We start from the raw sequence: 23,138 nt of genomic DNA, 5'->3' as shown, positions 1-23,138 counted from the left end.
TGCAGCAGGCCTGCTCGCGTAAACAGAGAGAGATCGCACGTCAATTCGGTGTTGGCGTCGTTCTATTTCAGGATACGTTTTCAAGTGCCTGACCAAGGAAGAATATAGAATCTTATACAGTACTACTGATACTACAAGGAGCGTACAATAATTATAACTACGGAGAAAATTTTTTGGATATTTTTAAAAATAATTTGGATAATTTTTGCTATTTTATTGTAGGTATTGTGTCAAAATTTATAAATTACAATTTTGAAATAAGTAATTTATATTAATAATTTATATTATTGTACTACATTTGAAGAGGGTAGGCGGCGCCTACCTTGCCTACCCCGACGGGCCGCCCCTGATGCCAAACAATGTAGTGATTACCGTACAATCAGTTTGATGAGCCATGTACTGAAAATATTCCTGAAAATTATACACACTAGAGTACACCGAAAACTGGAAATGGACATCAATGATACCCAGTTTGGATTCCGAAATGGACTCGGAACAAGAGAGGCGTTGTTTGCACTGAACGTTATGTCTCAAAGATGTCGTGACATAAATAGATGTATTCATGTGTTTCATAGATTATAACAAGGCCTTTGATAAAGTGCGGCATGATCATCTAATCAGACTCCTGGCAGAAAAGAATTTAGATAAACGAGACATCCGACTAATAGCAAATATGTACTACAATCAGAAAGCAGTAGTGAGAGTAGAGAATAATACCACTGAAGAAATTGAAATAAAGCGAGGTGTGAGACAAGGGTGTATACTGTCACCAACCCTGTTTAATCTCTATTCCGAAGACGTAATGAATAGAACACTCTCTGAGCAATCCATAGGTATTAAAATAAATGGTGTTAGATTAAACAATCTGAGATTTGTCGACGACACCGTTCTGATCGCAAAAACACTTAAAGAGGTACAGACATTGGTGAATAAGATAGCAGACTGCAGCGAAGAATATGGACTATCTTTGAACATAAAGAAAACTAAATTTATGGTAATATCGAAATCAACACGAAATGTCCAAAATTTATATTTACACAATGAAATTATCGATCGAGTTAGCAAATACAAATATTTAGGCACTTTTATAAATGAAGACAACGATAGCTCAGCAGAAATCAAAATAAGAATAGAAAAAGCCAGATCCATATTCACTAAAATGAAGAGAGTGTTCTGTGGAAGAGATTTAAGCCTTGAAATGAAACTTCGCCTGATGAGATGTTACGTACTTTCTGTGCTGTTCTACGGAATGGAGTCGTGGACGCTGAAAAAGATTGATACCAAAAAATTAGAGGCATTTGAACTGTGGATGTACCGCAGAATCTTGAGAATATGATGGACGGAGAGAGTCACAAACGTCGAGGTCTTGAGAAGAATGAATAAAGAAAAGGAAGTCATATTTACGATCAAAAAATGAAAACTGCAATACTTAGGACACATTACAAGAGGCGAAAGATATGCACTGCTTCGAATAATTATGCAAGGGAAGATAGCAGGAAAAAGGTCCATAGGAAGAAGACGAAACTCCTGGCTAAAGAATCTACGGGAATGGTATAGCTGTAGCAACAACGAATTGTTTCGGTCAGCAGTTTCGAAAATACGTATAGCCCTGATGATCGCCAACCTTCGGAACGAAGATGGCACTTGAAGAAGAAGAAGAAAATCTAGGGAGGTTGTAACCAAAGAAAGTGTTCCATCTGTTGTCAATCTGGTGGCATGGGAACGATATTTATTGTCGTTTTCTGTGCTACTTCGATTGATAACTTACTTTGATTAAAATAAATTGATGGCCTCAGCATTGAACAAGTAATGGAAATAAAATAACTTTTAACGCTTTTAAATAACGCTTAAAGCGAGATCTACACTCTCGCGAAGTTCCTCGACGAAGTACTAGGGAAAGTTGTCCGAAGTGCTTCTCTACACACTCGTTCAACTTCGAGGAACACATTCACGATCTTCGATTGCTTTGACTCGGTCGCAAAAACCGACATGGAATGGAAGTAGCCAGAGGCGAAGCGAAGTCGCATGAAGTACCTCTCTACACTCTCGTGATCTCTGAACTTCGATCAACTTCGCGAGTAGTATAGTGGACGCTTAAAGTGTCGTATAGTGGACGCTTACACTATCTAGCTATGACACCTCAAAAAGCAAACGAGTTGGGAGGATGCGTTAATAGTACTATATGGCGAAACCGACATATTAACACTGAGACAAAGTCAAGAATTTATAAAGCCAGTGTAAGACTAGTAACAACATATCAACATATATGCATCAGAAACAAGACCATTCAAATTTCAAAATTCTGAAAACGGCAGATATGAGAGTACTGAGAAAAATGACATAAAATGACTATCAACTGTCCGTCATTGTTGGATAATGTGTACTTAAACACAATACGTAGAACTCGACACACTGCACTCTTTTATATTCCTTTTCATAGGACTGAGTATGCTCGTCATTTTCCCTTGTCGAGAATGCTCAGCTTATGCAATGAAATGCTACTTGATCCGTTCTGTCCAAGCATTATTGTCTTTAAAAGGCAGCTTCAGAGTTTATTGATTTAAATATGTGATATTCTTTATCTTCTGTTATTGAATTTACTGTCTTATTTTACAAATTTTGTTGTTTAATTGTCTTTTATTCGTTGATTTTTGATGTTTTTTGTATATGATTTTTACTTTTACTATTTTTTTTTGTACTCGTTTGTAAATGGTTCTACCGTTGAAATAAATAAATAAATAAATAAAAATACGCTGAAGGATTTAAAGAGGAGTAAAGATATTAGAAGAAAATGTAACGTACAGTGGATAAACCAATGGACAGTAAATAGAAAAAATGGGCCTCCCCTTGCGGGGGCCCCCACAAAGCCTCAAACGTAAAAAATATCAGCAAATTATTCACATATAATTATTTTTGTTTTATGCAAAAATTTGTGCCGCCCACTCTCTAAATTTAGTTGCAAAAGCTGCAGATGAGTGTTGTCCTGCTGCCACAGCATTCTTTAATTTCTTATTAGAACTATATGTATTTTTCACTTCCTCTACATATAGATACAACTTGTTAATTGAATGTTTAATCACTAGTTAAAGGTTATAATCAGATTAAAGGAGCATTATCCAAAATTTCAGAAGACGATGAGCAAGAATTTAAAACTCGTAGCGATGAAAATGGTTTGTATAATTGAAAGTGTTTTCTGGAAACAGCAATATTTGCAATATTTTGAAATTTTAAAAAGGACAAACAGCACAAGTCGTATTCTCCAAGATCCAAATATTGACCTTAATTCAGGAGTGGCGGTACTTAGATCACTTCATCAATTTATATTCTTTTAAGGAATATTCGACTAATGATGATAGACCCGAAGAACTGGAGACTTTAGATGAAGGTGAAGGACCAGAAATACTACATGCTATAAAATTGGCAAAAAACAAGAAAGCCGTTGGTCCCGACAACATACCTACAGAAATGTTAAAGCTCATAAATGAGGAAAACATTGGAATACTGGTCAAACTTTTCAATGATGTTTATTCGACTGGTGATATCCCTGAAGATTGGTTAAAGTCCGAAGTCATAACCCTACCAAAAAACAACGTCCAAAAAACTGTAGCGATTATAGAATGATAAGCCTTATGAGCCACACTTTGAAAATCTTTCTACGTATCATTCACAGTAGAATCAGAGATAAATGTGAAGAAGACCAGGATGAAACACAATTTGGCTTCAGAAATGGACTGGGAACCCGGGACGCACTCTTTGCACTAAATGTGTTATTGCAGAAATGCCGAGATCAAAGGAAAGATGTCTTTGCTGTATTTATTGACTATGAGAAGGCCTTTGATCGAGTACAACATCACAAATTAATTAAAATATTAATGGATAAAGGAGTTGATAGTCAAGATGTACGAATCATAGAAAAATTATACTGGCGTCAAACAGCGACAGCTTGCATAAATCGAAAATCAACAGAAATATGCAAAATACAAAGAGGTGTCAGACAGGGTTGTATACTGTCCCCACTGTTATTCAATTTATATTCAGATAGAATATTTAAGGAAGCGCTGCATAATTTGGAATGGGGTGTGAAAGTTAATGGAATTCTGATAAATTCAATCAGATATGCAGACGATACAGTTATTTTAAGTGATGATATAAATGGATTACAACACCTTTTAAATGCCATTGACACAGTGGGAAGAGAGTTTGGCCTAAATATAAATTGTTCAAAAACAAAATACATGGTATTTAGCCGTTTGGCCCATCAATATTCACGGTTATATGTTGATGGTCATATAATTCAAAGAGTACCCAGTTTTAAATATCTTGGTTGCCATATTACTGAACAACTAGATCCAGATAAAGAGATAAAATGCAGAATCGAGATAGCCCGCACGACATTTTTAAAAATGAGGTCATTCTTCTGTAATGATACCTTGCAACTTCAACTTCGAAAGCGCATGATTAAATGCTACATTTGGTCAGTCCTCTTGTATGGTGTCGAAGCATGGACATTAAAAATATCCACCATTAACCGTTTGGAGGCCTTTGAAATGTGGCTGCACAGACGTATACTGAAAATACCATGGACGGCTATGCTGACAAATGTGGCAGTCCTTAAGAGAGCAAATGCTACCCGCGAGCTGCTTGATAATATCAAATATAGAAATTTTGCCTATTTTGGACACGTAGTAAGGGGAGACCGGTATAATATTCTTCAACTTATTATGATGGGTAAAATCGAAGGACGCAGAGGAATTGGCAGAAAGCAGGCCTCTTGGTTGAAGAACATCCGGGAGTGGACAGGAATAAAGAAAGCAGAACACCTATTTATAATAGCTCGAGAGACAGAGACAGTTTCGCCATGTTAATCGCCAACGTCAAGGGGACTTATAGGGCACGTTAAGAAGAAGATTCGACTAACTCCACTGAATTATGGAACATCTCCAGAGACTGAAATGACAACATCAGAGAAATTTAGGACTTAAAACTTTACTATTATAGATCAGTTCAGTTCCTCTTTAAGTCAGAGGCTTTCTGCATATGAATCAATTCATTAAAATTTTGGCTTTTTACATCATTTGGAAAATTTAATTAATTTCCCAATGAAGTAGAAACTGACTCACTGAAGCTTACCGACATTTATAGCAGCAATGATTTAGATGAAAACCTAGGCGTGGAACTGGTACAATTTGTACAATTTTCAATTCATTTAAAGTGGAATGCGGCTCATCAAATACAAGTAAATAACTTCAAATGTACCGACTGCTAAAAGAAAAAGATATGAAAGATGCGTTTCCAAACGTTGACGTGACACTTCGTTTATATTTAGTTCTGATGCTAACTAATTGCATTGGAGAGAGATCATTCTCAAAACTTAAGTTAATTATAAATCAACTTCGGTTTATGATGGGCCACAAGCGTTTGAATCATCTCTCTATAATGAGTATTGAACACGATGTCTTAAAGCAACTAGACATGCCCGACATAATCAAGGAATTTTCAATTAATAAATCTCTAAATGTACCCGGACTTTAATCATACATGTTACTATGTTTATTTTTAATATTTTACTGTCACAAGCTACAGTTCTTGTATTTTTTATTATTTAAAAATATATTTATAAAAGTAAATCAACATTTTTTAATTTCTAAAAGAGAAAACCCTGTAGTTGGATGTATACCATAGTTATAACAACAATGGTAGGGCCCCACACTAATTATGCCCAGGGGCCCCCACTGCCTTAAATCCGGCTCTGCCCCCTGTGGCCATAACAGCAAGAGATTTATCACCAAAAGGTAAAGTATTGGACTTTATTGCTTTCTTATATTCGTCGTCAGGGCCGCCGCTAGCATGTGTGCAAAGTGTGCATCGCACACGGGCGGCCGATTATAGGGGCGGCCAAAAGCAGGTCACTGATGATAATACTTTTTTTAAAACAAAAATAAATTCAAAAAATTAAATAGTAATGATTCAAATACTTCTATAAACTCTAATATTCCAAACAATCTAAAAAATGCCAGAAAAATTATATGAACTGCCCTTTTGCAGCAGTAGTCATAAAGTAGTTCCGGGAATGCTTTTTAATTCAAAGTGGCTGGCGGCTTTCGGACTTATAAAACATTTTTATCTACGTGGTCCATATGCGATTTTTTTAAATTCTGAACATTTATGATTTGTTAAGAGAGTACGATACTTTCTGAGAAATTAGATAAGTGGTTGTTAAGTTGCTCTGATTGAGTAATAAAGAAGTATTTTTTATTACTCGATGGTTTAAAAAATCTTTTTTATTAGTCGTTTTTATTGCTCTGTTATAATATTGTTCCTTTATGCGTATGTATGGTTATAGATGGGTTATAGTTCAGTCTAAGTTGAGAATTTGATGATTTTAGACACGCTTTTGATAAACGATTTTGTTTGTAATATAATATAGTAGTGTGCCCGTTTCTTTTGCACACTACTGTATTTCAAATAGGCCTGGATCCCCCGTACAAAAAAAGTTGATTAATAGCAAGCTGGAAATTTGTTAAAAGCTTAACAGTGCCTAGTCGGGCAAACTTTGATGTACGGAAACACTGGAACAGGGGAAGTTTTAATTGTGGAACAGTTTAAAAATTTGGAAAGTCAGATTACGAAAACGTCCCATGTATTTTGTCGGACAGAACATCCAATTGATTTGTTACCCTTTCATTAAACTCTCATACAAAAATCAGACTGCTAATACTAACCAACATGATTCCTGTCATTTGACATATTCTTCGTGTTCCACTCATTAAAATGCCCAGTTGGTGATAAACACCAGTCTGATTTTAGCATGAGAGTTTAATGAAATGGTAATAAATCAATTGGAAGTTATGTCAGACACAAAATATGGAACGTTTTCGTAGTCTGACTGTTCCACAATTAAAACTTCCTGTTCCAGTGTTCCCATACATCAAAGTTTGTCCGACTAGACACCGTTACGCTATTACCAAATTTTTAGCTTGCTATTATTATTATTATTATTTATTATTATTATTATACATAAGCAAGGGCAGAGGGACAAGTCCCTATTATGCCCAAAAACAAAGAAATTACATAACTAACCTACTAGTAGATACAATATAAAACAAAAGAAAAAAGATATAATTTTTGTTTACATAAAAAAAAATAAAATAGTTCAGCTATAATAAGAAACGGTCAAGTCTGTTTTTAAACGTGTTAGTAGAGGGTACTATTTATCAACATTTTTTGGTACGCGGGATCCAGGCCTATATATTTAAATATATTAATAGTAAACCATTAAGCATGCCGAATGTTGTAAGTAGTCTTGTAAACAAAACTTACACATGTAGGTAATAGTGCAAGACTGCATTTCTGTATATTATTATTGACATAATAATAATAACTTTTTTTTGATACGCGGGATCCATATACGAGTTACGGTGTCCTGCAAATTATTTTAAATGCTAGTACCGATGGTCAAACGACTAAAGTGTTGGAAGGGGGGCGGCAAATATTAAGTAGCACACGGGCGGCCAACACTTTAGCGGCGGTCCTGTTCGTCGTTTCCGTTCTTATAAAGCCGGAGAGATGGGATGCAACCAGAAAGCAGTTCCTTAACGAAAAGTCTTAGATTTAAAATATTGTTTATTATTTTCATTGTTCAATTATGTTTTTCTCTTTTTAAAAATAAGTGAATCTAACCTAATCTCACCTCACCTATTGTACAATAACCTAATCTAAACTTATACATAATTGAAAAAATCACCATCTTACCTTCCAAGTGTTCGCAACATCCAAAATTATATTTATCACTAATTTCCCACAACACGGGCGCTTTAAATGGACAAAATATACAAAAATATTGACATAATTTTATAACTGTTGGTAAACTAATTAGAAATAATCATTGTCATATGGCGATTGTTAGTTTTTTATAGTCTGTGGAATATTGAAATTATTATCGGTTTTTGAAATCACCGATAACAATGGTTGACAATGAAAAACGTAATTAAAGTAGGTATAATTATGCTGGTGACAACAACATTTTTATGCTATTAAGTTATTTAAAATACAGAAGTGTGCTTTGTTTAAAGAGAAGATTAGAATATAGTCAAACCTGTTAATAATGGTCATTAAAAATACTTATTATCAGTTTTTGCATCCCATCAATAAAAGACTTAGTAGATGAAAATATGGTAGGGGGGTCTGCGGATTTTTCCCAAATTTTATTAGATTATTGTACCTTTAAAAAGCCTATAGCTATTTTTTTACTCCTCTAGGTGACTCTGAGCCTGAGATATGATACTTAAAAGGATCAAAAATGGTTATTTTACCCTATATTTGAAGAGCTATATCTCTGAGCCCAGTAGATAGATTTTAGGGCACGTAGTCTTTTTTCTTGTTATAATATCAACTTTTTGATGTAATAATTTTCAAAACCGCAAAAGATACGCTTTATTTTTATAGATTAAGAAGAACGAAAAGAAATCTTACAAAATTTTGTGATTTGCAACCAATAGGGAACTTGCATATATTTTTAAATATTAAAATAATATTAAAAAATATAAGGTAACATGATCATAAAACGCATGCATGCAAAAAAAACAAATATTGTTAACCCATAGGCTTATTACGAGACATTGAAAAAGCTATAAAATTCAAATTTCTTCAGAGGCGCGTAAACGGGTCTGACGTCACGACTCACGTCTACCTGCTAGATTTCTATGAGTCTACAACAAAGCCGCTAGGATATTTCGAAATTATTTACAAATTCATTCACATTTACTTAAAACTCTCATGTAGAAGTTGATTGTAAATAAAAGTTCAAAAAAAGGTTGTTTTGGGGATTGTATTAATTCCATTTTAATCATATTATTTAATTGGAAATTCCAAGGTATTTGTGTTCTTGTATAGTTCCATAATGAGTATATTTAGTTTCAAACTGAAATTGATCATTTTGAGTGCTACTTTATAAAGTAGTGTTTTTAAATGTATCATATGACTGACTAGGGTTTTTCAAAAAGTTAATCTGACAATCTACAGTAGTTGATTTCTTCATGGTGGCAAATTTTATAAAAAGCAGTGAAAGTTATTTTATTGGAGAAATGCGAGGAGGCAAATAAGTAGGTACCTATTATAAGTATTATTAATAAACACGTTTAAATTGTTTATAACAATAGTTTTTAGTTACTCTGACTTTTATTACTAAAAGTTTTGTTTATTTTTAAGTTATTTTTATTTTCTTTCTTCTTTGTTATGAATTTAAAATATTTATAAATTATAGGTTTTAGTTTTGTTTATTACAAAATATTACGACCAGAAGTACATAATATTTGGAACATTTAATAACCAATAGACAACCAAATAACCAATGTTACAATGTACAATGCAAAAGTACAGTTGCAAATAATGTTTCTATTTAAAAAAAAGTGTTGATTTTGCGTATCAGATACACACTTTAAAAATAACTCAAAATTTACTTATATTTGGATAGAATAGGACGCAGATCTTATCGACAGTTTGATTAGTATAGCACAAGACTTTTGGAGTGTAAATATTTTCCCGCATCTATTTGGATCTGATAATTATTAAAAATAAATGGAATAAAAATTTGATAAAATAAAGTTTCATCCATAAAATATTTTTTATTTCTTTATGTGAGAATGAAATTCATATTTTAAACTAAATATATATTTATATATTATAATAAAACATTCTTTCTTTTTCTTTTTATAAGTAATTTTTTAGTAGTATCTATGTACTTACATTTTTTAAGAAATATGATATTAATGTAGGTATTTAATTTTGTTCAAACTTTATAATATAATTTGGCATTTGAGATACCTCTGTTGTAAAATAAAAATTTATTTCCCTAAATTAAAAATAATATTATGAATGCATGAAAATCTTTACAAGATATTATCTGCAGAGTGCATGTCTGGCACTAGGCAGTAGCCAAACGAGAACAGTTAAGTGGTAAATATCATGGTTGGTGACGTCAGACCCAAGCGCGCGCTTTTAAAGTTGTTGAAACGGTAATTTCGGGCGCGGAATTATAATCAGTTGTTGTACGTACACTATTAATTGTTAAGACGTAATATTTTGAATTTATCATTTTTAAACATAAATTAACAATTTTATACAAAAATATTTTTATGTGCAAGTTCCCTATTGTCAAAATTTAAAAGAATTTAGAAGCAGCTTTAGTAGGTATGTTCGAAGATACAGCTTTTAAAAATAACCAGTTTTTCGAATATCGCATTTTATATAATTTGTAAACTGATAGTACTTTTCCTGACAATTTTAAACTGCACAAAAATTTAGGTGAAGGTAGTTATATGTACACACACCCAAACTTATATGGAATCACCATGTATTTCAAAACAATACTTATTTCTTTCAAAAAAACTTGCTGTTATTGCGAAAAATAAAGGTTTTTATTGAAAATAAACAAATCGATAAGACAATCGGATAGTACAGCTCGGTACGGTATAGGTTATTTGCTTGAGTTGCAAATTGAACGAAAATAAATAAACTAACTTTTGCGCCCAAAAACGAAAATATGCCTCATGTGGGGTTATAGAACCTACAACGGGGAAAGACTATTGGTCTTGTGGAGCAAGTAATGTTCTCAGAGGGACATAGCTGCAGAGCTAGATGTAACACAGGGCGTTCTGTCTAAAACCTATGCTAAGTAACAGGAAATAGAAAAGCTCAAAAATAAAGAAGGGAAAGTCGCCAAAAAGTAATAACGGCTCGCCACGATCGTTTAAGTGTCCAATCAGCTGGAAGACACCTAATCATTTCTCACCAGCAGCTCCAAAGGCAGCTTTTGGAAGCTATAGGTGTATGTAACTGTTTCAGTTGAAACGGCAAGAAGAAGAGTTCGTGCCAAGAAGTATACAGCAGGGGACAGTTATGGGTTCCCGAGTTATACAGGCAGCACAAGATTGATCGTCTAAATTGGTGTCTTCACCACCAAAACTGGAACATTGGCAATTGACAAAATGTGCTATTTTCAGAAAAAGTCAGGATTTGTGTAAAATCAGATGACCCACGAAATCTTGTACTTAGAGGTCGAGCAAGACAAACAAGAACGAAAACTGTCAGATCTGTTTACAAATATATAAGGGGAAGTGTAATGTTCTGGAGAGGAATTGTGATCCGTAAAAAAACTCATATAATTTTCATCCAATCAACATTAACTGCTCACAGGGATGTTGATAACCTGTAGTTAAGCTCTGTAGAGGTGCAACAGGAGAAAATTTAATTTTCATGCATGATAATGGGCCTCCACATACCATTAGAGTGACTAGAAACATCATTGAAGCAGAAGATATCCCTTGTTTGGAGTAGCCTGCTTGCTTACCCGAGCTTAACCATATTGAGTATTTCTGGGATATGCTTAAAAGAAAAATAAGAGCTCGCCGGGAAAATCCACAAAACACCGCACGGCTAGTGCAAGTTGCTCTTGAAGAATGGAGCAACCTACAACAACAAAATGTTGATAATTTGATTAGGAGCATGCCCCCGCAAACTGAAGCTTGCATAAGGACTAGAGGTGATAACACTGACTACCAAAAAACCAAAAAAAATTAATAAAAACAATTTAAACATTATTAGTTTTGCATTGTTTTTGATGCTATTGACTTTAAAACAACTAGTTTCAATTTATTGTTTAATACTCTGGGTTAATTAGCAAAATACAAGGAAAAGTTATTTACCAGCAATTTTATTGCTGAAATCTAATCTTATCATTGTATGTATTAATAATATAGGTATGCAAAGTCCGCAGATAGTGTGCTACTTTTTTTATAAACAAAATGGCGCCCGAAAATCGTGTTTTTTTTCAATTTTTGCTCTATAACTCCAAAGATTTTAACTTTACACCAAAAACATCCAAATAAAAATTTACCGCAATTAAATTATGCACAGAGACGTGTTTTTCCCGATTCAGTTCGACGAAAACTTTCCCCGGCAAAAGCGAGTTTTTCCAACAAAATCTTTAATTTTCAACTAAAATTTTAGATAAGTAATTGTTAATTAATATTTAAATAACTTAATAATGTAAAAGCCCTTTTCGTATAGATTATAATTCCAGAAGCCCATGGAAATTAAATAAACATTTTAGCAACAATTGAATTGTTAATTAAAAATTTACGGTCGCTATAATAACGACAATAATTATGATGCATAAGAATAACTATGAGTTTTTCATAAAAAAACACTATACCCATCTAATGTACTTTACAGAATTGAAATTAAACTATTTAAGCGGCCTCAGGAATATTTTAAAATTGTAAACAATTTTTTGGCTTATAAACAAATAGAAGATCTCGGGAAATTTTAAACTAAATTAAATTATGAAAACGGTATTCGAAAGATAGCGGCAGGATGCTTCTTTTAAAAGAAAAAAGGTTTAATTATGATGAGAGGTTCCTGAGATACAATCGGTCAAAGTTGACCGGAATTTACGGCAAAGATATAAACAATAGGATCATAATTTTCAAACCATCACCTTTTTGTTTTTGTCCTCTTTCTCCACACCAATTTTCATATCTTTAAAATACTCATAACATATATTATTATAATAAAAACTATCGATAATACGTGTGAAAATTGCCAAAAATAGCAAAATTCCAATCAAAAATTAGGTTGGAGAAAATGTAACCCTCAAAGTTCAAAATCGGTATACGTTAAAAAAATGCATTTTCTCGGCTCCCCATGGAGCAATTTCCTTCATTCTTTTTTTGTTCCCTAATAACTCGAGTAGAGCCATCGAATTAATGCATTATTAAATGTCAAACTTGCTTTTGTTTTGTTATAATAGATTAATTTATTTATAAGAACGGAAAACTACATATTTTTTCCAGTTGTAGGCTTTTTTTTAGATACACTTACTACAAGTGTACCTTTTAAAGTTAAAAACATAAATATTCTCACTTGAAAGCTGTATAATTATTTAAACAATTTTTATTTAAACAAATTAAAATTTTGTGTTATAATAAATAAATAAATTTATTATAACAACACAAAAGCAAGTTTGACATTTAATAATGCGTTAGTTCGATGGCTCTACTCGAATTACTTGGGAACAAAAAAAGAATGAAGGAAATTGCTCCATGAGAAGCCGAGAAAATGCATTTTTTTAACGTATACCGATTTTAAACTTTGAGGGTTACATTCTTTCCAACCTAATTTTTGATTGGAATTTTGCTATTTTTGGCAATTTTCACACGTATTATCGATAGTTTTTATTATAATAATATATGTTATGAGTATTTTAAGGATATGAAAATTGGTGTGGAGAAAGACGACAAAAATAAAAAGGTGATGGTTTGAAAATTATGATCCTGTTGTTTATATCTTTGCCGTAAATTCCGGTCAACTTTGACCGGTTGTATCTCAGGAACTGCTCATCATAATTAAATGTTTTTCTTTTAAAAGAAGCGTCCTGCCGCTGTTTTTCGAACACCGTTTTTATAATTTCATTTAGTTTATTATTTCCCGAGATATTCTATTTGTTTATAAGCCAAAAAATTCTTAATAATTTTAAAATATTCCTGAGGCCGCTTTAATAATCCAATTTCAATTCCGTAAAGTACATTAGATAGGTATAGTGTCTTTTTATGAAAAAATCATAGTTATTCTTATGCGTCACAATTATTGTCGTTATTATAGCAACCGTAAATTTATAATTAACAATTCAATTGTTGCTAAACTGTTCGTTCAATTTCAATCGGCTTCTGGAATTGTAATCTATATGAAAAGAGCTTTTACATTACCAAGTTATTTAATTATTGATTAACAATTACTTATCTAAAAGTTTAGTTGAAAATTAAAGATTTTGTTGGAAAAACCCGCTTTTTCCGGGAAAAGTTTTCATCGAAGTAAATCGGAAAAAACACATCTTTATGCAGAATTTAATTGCGGTGAATTTTTATTTGAGTGTTTTTGGTGTAAAATTAAAATCTTTGGAGTTATAGAGCAAAAATTGAAAAAAAAAAACACGATTTTCGGGCGCCATTTTGTTTATAAAAAAAGTAGCACACTATCTGTGGACTTTGCATACCTATATTATTAATATATACAATCACAAGATTCGATTCCAGCAATAAAATTGCTGGTAAATAACTTTTCCCAAAAATGGCCTATTCTCCGATAATCAGCCCAGACTATAAATACTTTATTGTTTTATTTAATTGTTATGTATTTGTGACTAAATTGCTTTAAAATAAATATTCTTTGACTTCGTGTGTTCGTTTTTTTAAATCCGCACGAAATAATAAGAAATATCAGATGCTTCCATATAAGTTTGGGTGTGTGTATACAATAATATCTACTTATTGGATTTCTTAGTACGAGCCTATGACTATTTTTTTTGACCGTCTAAAAATTTTAACACACGTATTCATTAATGATTTCTCTCATCTGTTTGATTATTCTTCAATATTAGAACTTAACGAATTATGATAACAAAACCTAAATTTTAAGCGTTTAAGTAAGCCTTTAGGCGGTCGAGAACCAAAGTTATGGTAGTTTTAATTTTAACTTTAATCTTTAATCTAACCAAGTCCAGCCACTGACTACTTTATCTATCGTAAGTAATCGTGCGTGTAGTAATCCCAAGAAAAGTTTCAAAACGTGGCCCATCTCATTAGTCTTGTTACACGGTGGTTCATGCAGAATTTCGCACGTGGTGTTTTGGAATCCAATTTTTGAAGTTATACTTCTTTACGGGCGTAATGACGGTGAAATTTTATATGGTAAAACCTAGCGACCGGGCGCATGCGCATTATAACTTTGTTCTGATTGGATGTTCAAATGACATGACAAAAATTATCCAATATGGCAGCTGTGGGACTGTGCATGGTTTGGTTATAATGTATGCTTGTTGCGTTTTAAAATTTGTAGGAAGAGAAACAACAAACAAAAAGTTAGTTAATGGTTATACTGCCTTTTTAAATAGTTTTCATATTATATTTTTGGACTTATTTACATAGAAGAGATGATTGTTGCATGCCAATGTGAAAGCTCATCAAACTGTGACTAGTATGCCTGCCGCAGATCTCGCTTATTCAAAGCTAAAGAATCTTTTACTGGTAAGTGTTTTATAAATAGTTGATCAAATTTTGTTATGATATTTGAACATAGCCACTTTGCACGACGCAAGTGATTGCGAAATTTATTAGTCGTTATACGGGCTCCGATACCTACCTTGAACCTACCAAAATACATAAGTAGTATGTAATACTTTTATTTACATAATTTGATTACCATCAAAATGTCTATCAATATTCACCTAATATATTGTTTTCTTACTCTATGTTTTGTTGTATTTTTTCAATTCTAAATAATTTCAATTCAAAATCAAAATAATTTGATTTACATAAGTTAAAAATGTCAAAAGGTTAATCTGTTTAGTTAGACGATCTTCGCACATAATGACAAGCTGTCTCTGTGGCGAAGTTTTAATGCGAGTGAATCCCAATACAACGCAAATACCAGCCGCGTGGTAAGTTGGTTCGAATCCCAATAGAAACTTTTATTTTTTTATTTTTTTTTATACATTTTATGATTGTAAGTATATTTATTATATAATTTTATTTTCAGAAAATACGTATTTAGTTAAAATTTTTTCCGACAATTAATGTTCAGAAATCATTTGTGGCATTTTTCAATGTGTTTGTGTGTGTTTTATTTTTTTATTATTTTAATTTTTGGCACTGTTTTAATAAAAATGTTTGAGAAGTAGTAAGTATAAATTAATTTAATATTTAAATAAAATATAAATAAAAAGTATATTAATTTCGTTTATAATCATATAATCATATAATAGAAGTATAACTTCTTACGTGCGTACAAAGTACACACACATTCTTTTTTTGGAATCTAGCCCGTATCGTACATATCGATAAAGAGCTTCATAGAAATATCCAAATTTTCTTTAGTAAGTAACTTGATTGTTTCAGCATTCTTCTTCTTCCTCTTCTTCATTTATCTGGTCCTCCCAGGAAACCAAATGACGTCAATAACGTCGAGGAAACGTCAGCTTTTGGTTGAATATATACACGTGTTTGAACATTACGTCGTATAAACGTCTTTTGTAGGTGATTTTAAATACGTAAGATTAATGACGTTAAAATACGTCTAAAAATACGTTTTCATTTCAGACAGCCCAAGTCTGACGTCACAAAAATGGGAGGAGCTTAACGGGTTATTGCTTATAATGATGTTGGATATTGACGTTTATAAGCTTAAATTGTCATAAGAAATTTTTCATTTATTGTTTACGGGCTTTGTGTGGTAAAAAAGGACTTTTCATATAGATATTTAGTTGAAGAAACGTGTTAATTAAGAGATTTTTATTCGTTTTTCTCAAGTGAGTTGTGAGTTAGTTTAATGCAATAGTTCTTCTTGAAAACGGTTTGAGGTTATGTGTTTTGTTTTGGTAAATATTTTCTGTTAATGAACTAATTATGTGTTATCGAGATTAATTAAATTAATGTGTTACTAAATTATTTATTAGTTTATATGTTGTTTCAGTTTTGACACAGTAAGTATACCTTAGCCTACAAGCTAAATTTAAAACAGTTAAATGAAAAATTGCAATACCAACAATACCCATACGAATAATTATTATTGTGTATTTTTAAAACCATAAAATGAAAAATAATCTAAAATACGACATAAAAACTACGTTTTTTCGTCAATTATCGTGGGACATATTCACGTGACTTTCGACGTTGAAAAAACGTGACAAACTGACGTGGTTTGGTGATAATTATGACGTCTTTTCAACGTTTTGTAAACGTTATTTGGTTGCCTGGATAGGACTTTGTTACTTTTCAATAAGCTTGAGTTACTGATAAAATTAATACCGAAATGATAGAACGAGGAGTTGGAAAAACAATACGATTGTTTGATTTTTTTTTTAAATTTTGAAAAGAATATGAATAACACTCGGTATATTAGATATGTTCTATAAACATTAATTGCTGAAGTAAACATTGTTTACTGTTCTCTGACGTCTCGTTTGTTGTTGATTTGATAAATAATAATATTTTTAACAATTTTAAAACATTGTTTACAAATTTTTATACTTGAGGTGACACAGTAAAATTAATCTAACTAAAAATAAAACACTGACAAATTTAATTTATATTAAACAAAGCTACAATTACTTAAATACAATAAAAGACATATTAACAGAAATTGGACAAAAAATAGAAAGAAAAAGAAAAAAGTTAAAAAAGGAGTACCAAGGACGTCTATTAAAGTACAAAAGTATGTTTCCGTCTTTATTGTTTTTATGGCTATTTTGTAAGCGTCCTCATGAAGCCTTATTCTAGTGCTTCTCATAAAGTTTTCAAGCATTCTCCTTTTAGTCTTGTTTATTTACTTCTTTAGAATCTTGCTATTTTCTTTGTGTTCACTTTTTGCTTCTTGACTTTTATATCTTTGTGCCTCCTCCCTCCTCCTCCTCATGTATGTTTTTATGGTCAAAGTCTTGGTTCACTACTTATTTTAATGTATTTATTTTAATGTACTTTGCAACTATTGCCCCTATTGTTTCTATATCTACTTCCTGTAGCTCTTTTATCTTTTTTACTCTTCGTCTGATTTTACCCATTTTTTTGTATGCTTTTCAAGTTATACTTCTTTAGGCGCGTTGGGAGTAAATTTATATGTGCGCGAATTCATCAAAAGTCTTGGCCCTGGGCGCAACTGAAACGTTAAACATGCTCTGATTTGGTAATTACAATGACCTGTCAATAATTGTTCAATATGTCGGTTATTTTATTATTTTTTTTTATTTTATTTGGGATACAGACAGGACAAACCCATAAAAGTATCCACTACAGAATTTCAGATACATTTACAATTTTACAAACTGATATAATATAACTACAAACTAAAAGTAAAAATATTCATTGAAGTAAGAACATAAATACAGAAAATGATATAATATGTATGAACAAAAGAGAAGAAAAAAAAATGAGAAAATAAGCGAAAACAAGACTGAATACACCAAAAGACTAAGTTTCAAGAAAGTGATTCTTCAATAGTTTTTTAATCATATCCGCTTTATGAAAGAAGATATCAATATCCACAACGCTAGACAATTTATTATAAGTATTTGTCATTCTATGAGCAGGTGAATTTAAAAAGTAATTTGTGCATGCTTGGTCCGTAACAAAAGTATAATTATTTCTAGTAGTGTGGCTTGGAGTACGAATTTTCAGGAAATTTATAAGGTCAATACAATCTACATTATTATTTAGGACCTTGTGAACAAATAAGACATCCACAATTTGTCTACTATGCTCAAGAGAAATTATTTTTAAATTAGAGCGAATGCGTTGTCTATCACTATCAGGATAAAATTTCCTTTTACAATAGGAAATAAACTTATTTTGAATAGATTCTACTTTAGAGATGAATACCGAATAACGCGGATTCCAAATAATAGAACCAAACATTAAAATACTATTGACATATGCCATATATAACGTTCTAATGGTAAAAGGGCTTTGTAACTCAAAACAAGTTCTATATATGAAGCCCAACTGCTTACTGGCTTTTCTAGTAATATTAGTATAGAGATATGTTGATCAAAGAGTAGCTTACGGTCCAAAAGTATACCAAGATCCTTAACGCTTTCTACTGCATGCAATACACAGTTAAAAATTTCATATGTGTTATAGTTTAAGTCAGGGCTGCTGCGAGAAAAATGTATATAATTACATTTTGAAACATTTAAAAACAGGTTATTTCTTACACACTAATCAGATAAATTGTTTAAGTCTTCCTGAAATTGAATTCTATCATTAGGACATGAAATACAGTGATATATCTTTAAATCGTCGGCATACATAATAAATTTAGCAAATTTAAAACAGGCAGAAATATCATTAACATATAAATTAAAAAGTAAAGGACCTAAATGGGACCCCTGAGGCACTCCTGACGTAGTGATCACAGACCATCTTAATAAATTACCATGTATACCGATTTCAGATAGTTTCAAAACAAGAATCGAATGATCGATTTTATCGAAAGCTTTACTGAAATCAGTATAAACTGAATCAACGCTTTTTCTCTCATTTAGACTTTGAAGTATGTATTCAATGTATAAGAATAAATTTGTATCGACTGAACGTTTTTTCATAAAGCCATGTTGTTCAATATTAAGTAGGTTTTTTACGTCATAATAAAGAAAATCAGAAATTATACTTTCAAATACCTTACTAAAAATATTTAACTTAAAAATAGGTCTGAAATTTTCAACTTCGCTTTTATTTCCGGATTTATGAATTGGAATAATAAAAGCATTCTTCCATTTATCAGGAAATTGACCGGCATTAAGTGATTTATTAAACAACAGAAATAAAGATTCTGTTAGAGATTGTTTACAGTTTTTAATAAAATCAGTAGGTAGCTCATCTGGTCCAGGCTCTTTATGAGGTAAATTTTCAAGTTTATTTTCAATAATTTCGCGAGTAATAGTATATTTATAGATATTTAAAGGCGTGTTAGTGTAAATATTACCAAAATTGCTAACATTACTAGGTACAAAAACAGAAGCAAAGTAATCAGAAAATACGTTACAAATTTTCTGTACGTCAGTAGTAGAGCCCTGAGCAGTAAGCAAACTGTTTGGAAAACTATTGGAATTTCTCTTATTTTTTACAAATTGCCAGAAGTATTTAGGATTTTCAGTAATATTGGTTTCAACGTTAGTTAAATATTTTTTATAATCTTCATTTAATAAGAATTTAGATCTGCCCCGTAAAATTTTGAAGGTTAAATAATCTAAATTATTGTTGTATTTTTTCCATCGACTATGAAATTTAAGAAATTTATTAATACGTCAATGGTTGTGGGTAAACAAATTGTGTGTATATGGTGTATGTTAGTTTTTATTGTTGTGAGAACAGAGATACAAAACAGGTTTATAATTGTAGTGACTTTGTAAATCGTTTTTGAAAGCAACAGGTACGTAATTATTGTAAATGTTTCAGTATTGCAATAAAAAATTACATACCTATTTGGAAAATGTACCTACCTAGCTAGTAGGTAATGCTTTGATTTACATAATTTGATTACCAACAAAATTTCTACCAATCTTCATGTAATATATTGCTTTTTTAGTCTATATTTTGTTTATTTTAATATTTTAATTACACAAGAATCAAATTTATTTGGTTAAACTAAGAGAATAAGCAACTGTCAAAAAAGTTTAAAACGTTTAGTTACTATATCTTCCCACATCATTCATATATCTCGGTAGCTAAATTCTGCGTGCGGTGAGTTCAAAAATCTAACAACCTGATAGACGCAGGTTGAATCCCCAATGCAAATTTTTATTTTTTTTATACATTCTATGATTGTAAGTATATTTATTATACATATTTGTTTTTCAGAAAATACTTATTTAGTTAAAATTTTTGTCAACAATTATTGTTTAGAAATCATTTCTTTGTTTCATTTTTCAATGTGTTTGCGGGTGTTTTATTCTTTTATTTTTTTAATTTTTGGTATTGTTTTAATACAAATTTTTGGAAAGTAGTAAGTATTAAAATTAGTTTAATATTTAAATAAAATATAAATAAACTGTTTAAAGTATATTGATTTCGTTGAAATCAAATAATAGAAGTATAACTTCTTACGTGCGTACAAAGTACACACACATTCTTTTTTTAAGGGTGAACAGCCTCGGGAAAATAAATACATAAAATAGAAAAAGTCGACGTTAAAAATAAATTAATGAATTCTTTGCAATCAAACTGTCAAAAAGCATCTACGAGATCACTATTCGTACAAACAATGTATGAATAAATTATTTTATAACTGCTGTATTGATATCTGCTCCCGGTTTTTCCTTTTCCGTTTTTTATTTTAATGCGATGTAATAAATATTTGGTTCAAACTATCTATCTGCTTCTATATAAGTTAAATATAGTTACAACCGATATAAAAAAACCGATAAGAAAAATCTTTGTGCCTCCTCGCTTCCTCCTTGTATCTATGCATGTTTTTATGGTCAAAGTCTTGGTTCACTACTTATTTTAATATATTTATTTTAATGTACTTTGCAACTATTGCCCCTATTGTTTCTATATCTACTTCTTGTAGCTCTTTTATCTTTTTTACTCTTCCTATGATTTTACCCATTTTTTGTATGTTTTTGAAGTTATACTTATTTAGGGGCGTTGAGAGTAAATTTTAAATGTGCGCGAATTCATCAAAAGTATTGGTGCTGGGCGCAGCTTAAATGTTATACGTCCTCTAATTGGGTAATTACAATGGCCTGTCAACAATTGTTCAATATTATGTCGGTTATTTTATTAATACGTCAATGGTTGTGGGCAAACAAATTGTGTGTATATGGTGTATGTTAGTTTTTATTGTTGTGAGAACAGAGACAAAAAGCAAGTTTATAATTGTAGTGACTTTTTAAATAGCTTTTGAAAGCAACAGGTACGTAATTATTGTAAATGTTTCAGTATTGCAATAAAAAATTACATACCCATTTGGAAAATGTACATACCTAGTTAGTAGATAATGCTTTGATTTACATAATTTGATTACCAACAAAATTTCTACCAATCTTCATCTAATATATTGCTTTTTTAGTCTATATTTTGTTTATTTTAATATTTTAATTACACAAGAATCAGACTTATTTGATTAAACTAAGAGAATAAGTAACTGTCAAAAAAGTTGAAAACGGTTAGTTACTATATCTTCCCACATCATTCATATGTCTCGGTAGCTAAATTCTGCGTGTGGTGAGTTCAAAATCTAACAACCTAATAGACGCAGGTTCAATCCCCAATGTAAATTTTTATTTTTTTTATACATTCTATGATTGTAAGTATATTTATTATACATATTTGTTTTTCAGAAAATACTTATTTAGTTAAAATTTTTGTCAACAATTATTGTTTAGAAATCATTTCTTTGTTTCATTTTTCAATGTGTTTGCGTGTGTTTTATTCTTTTATTTTTTTAATTTTTGGTATTGTTTTAATACAAATTTTTGAAAAGTAGTAAGTATTAAAATTAGTTTAATATTTAAATAAAATATAAATAAACTGTTTAAAGTATATTGATTTCGTTGAAATCAAATAATAGAAGTATAACTTCTTACGTGCGTACAAAGTACACACACATTCTTTTTTTAAGGGTGAACAGCCTCGGGGAGATAAATACATAAAATAGAAAAAGTGGACGTTAAAAACACATTAATGAATTCTTTGCAATCAAACTGTCAAAAAGCATCTACGAGATCACTATTCGTTACAAACAATGTATGAATAAATTATTTTCTAACTGCTATATTGATATCTGCTCCCGGTTTTTCCTTTTCCGTTTTTTATTTTAATGCGATGTAATAAATATTTGGTTCAAACTATCTATCTACTTCTATATAAGTTAAATATAGTTACAACCGATATAAAAAAAACCGATAAGAAAAAAGTTCAAAGATCACCATTTGTTTAGTTTACTGGAAATGTTTGTTAAAAGAAACTAGACCCCCAAATGAGCATGTAATTCACAATGCAAATTATTACTCTTTGCATTTTGTATAAATATATATAAACGCCGAAGAAACGAGGGGTCTAAAATCAATTTTGAGTCCGCGGAAATTCGAAAAAAGATATTTAGTCCAACCAACGACTTATTTCCTCACAATTTTCCAAGCCCGCATCTATTTGCTTCAAAATCTGGCTCAAAATTTAAAATCGCCGGTCGCTTCAAATTCAGAAACGACGCATTTAAAATCGCATTGTTTCAGAGATAGTCCAGGGCGGATCTGTTTTGAGATGGACGTTGAGAGGTGACTAATTTTTTTGCAGAAATTGCTTGGAATTAACCCATATAATAATAATTGAGTTATCCTCCCACTCAAAAAGGTCCGGAACATTGTTTAAATAATCAAAATGTCAAAAAATGAAGGAAAAATTCGATTTTTTCTTCGGTTTTTGATTATAACGTTAAAAGTATTTACTTCTGAGAAAAGTAGCACTAAAATAAAAGTTGCGTAATTAAATTTCCTACAATATAAATTTGGTTTAAATTTTTTTAAATTGTTACTCTTGTTGCAAAATAGCATTAATTGCGAAAAAAACATAAACAAACAAGTATTCGCA

General features: G+C 31.1%; 1 protein-coding gene across 2 annotated transcripts in view; it reads right to left on the bottom strand.

The window, feature by feature from the left end:
• The window catches only part of LOC126883394 (high affinity cationic amino acid transporter 1-like), a 78,821-nt gene that overhangs the window by 39,117 nt on the left and 16,566 nt on the right, over positions 1-23,138 (bottom strand). Inside the window, exon 1 of one of the 2 annotated variants that reach the window (XM_050648927.1) lies at positions 7,753-7,923. The exons of the other annotated variant lie outside the window; for it this stretch is intronic. The gene's annotated coding sequence lies outside the window, so the exon portion shown is untranslated. Of the gene's footprint in view, positions 1-7,752; positions 7,924-23,138 lie in introns of those variants that run through there. 2 annotated transcript variants of the gene reach the window in all.

Source organism: Diabrotica virgifera, chromosome 4 (assembly GCF_917563875.1).
Source record: "Diabrotica virgifera virgifera chromosome 4, PGI_DIABVI_V3a".
NCBI lineage: Eukaryota > Metazoa > Arthropoda > Insecta > Coleoptera > Chrysomelidae > Diabrotica > Diabrotica virgifera.
The sequence above is the reverse complement of the archived record's forward strand: the minus strand, read 5'-3'. Positions and strand labels throughout refer to the sequence as shown.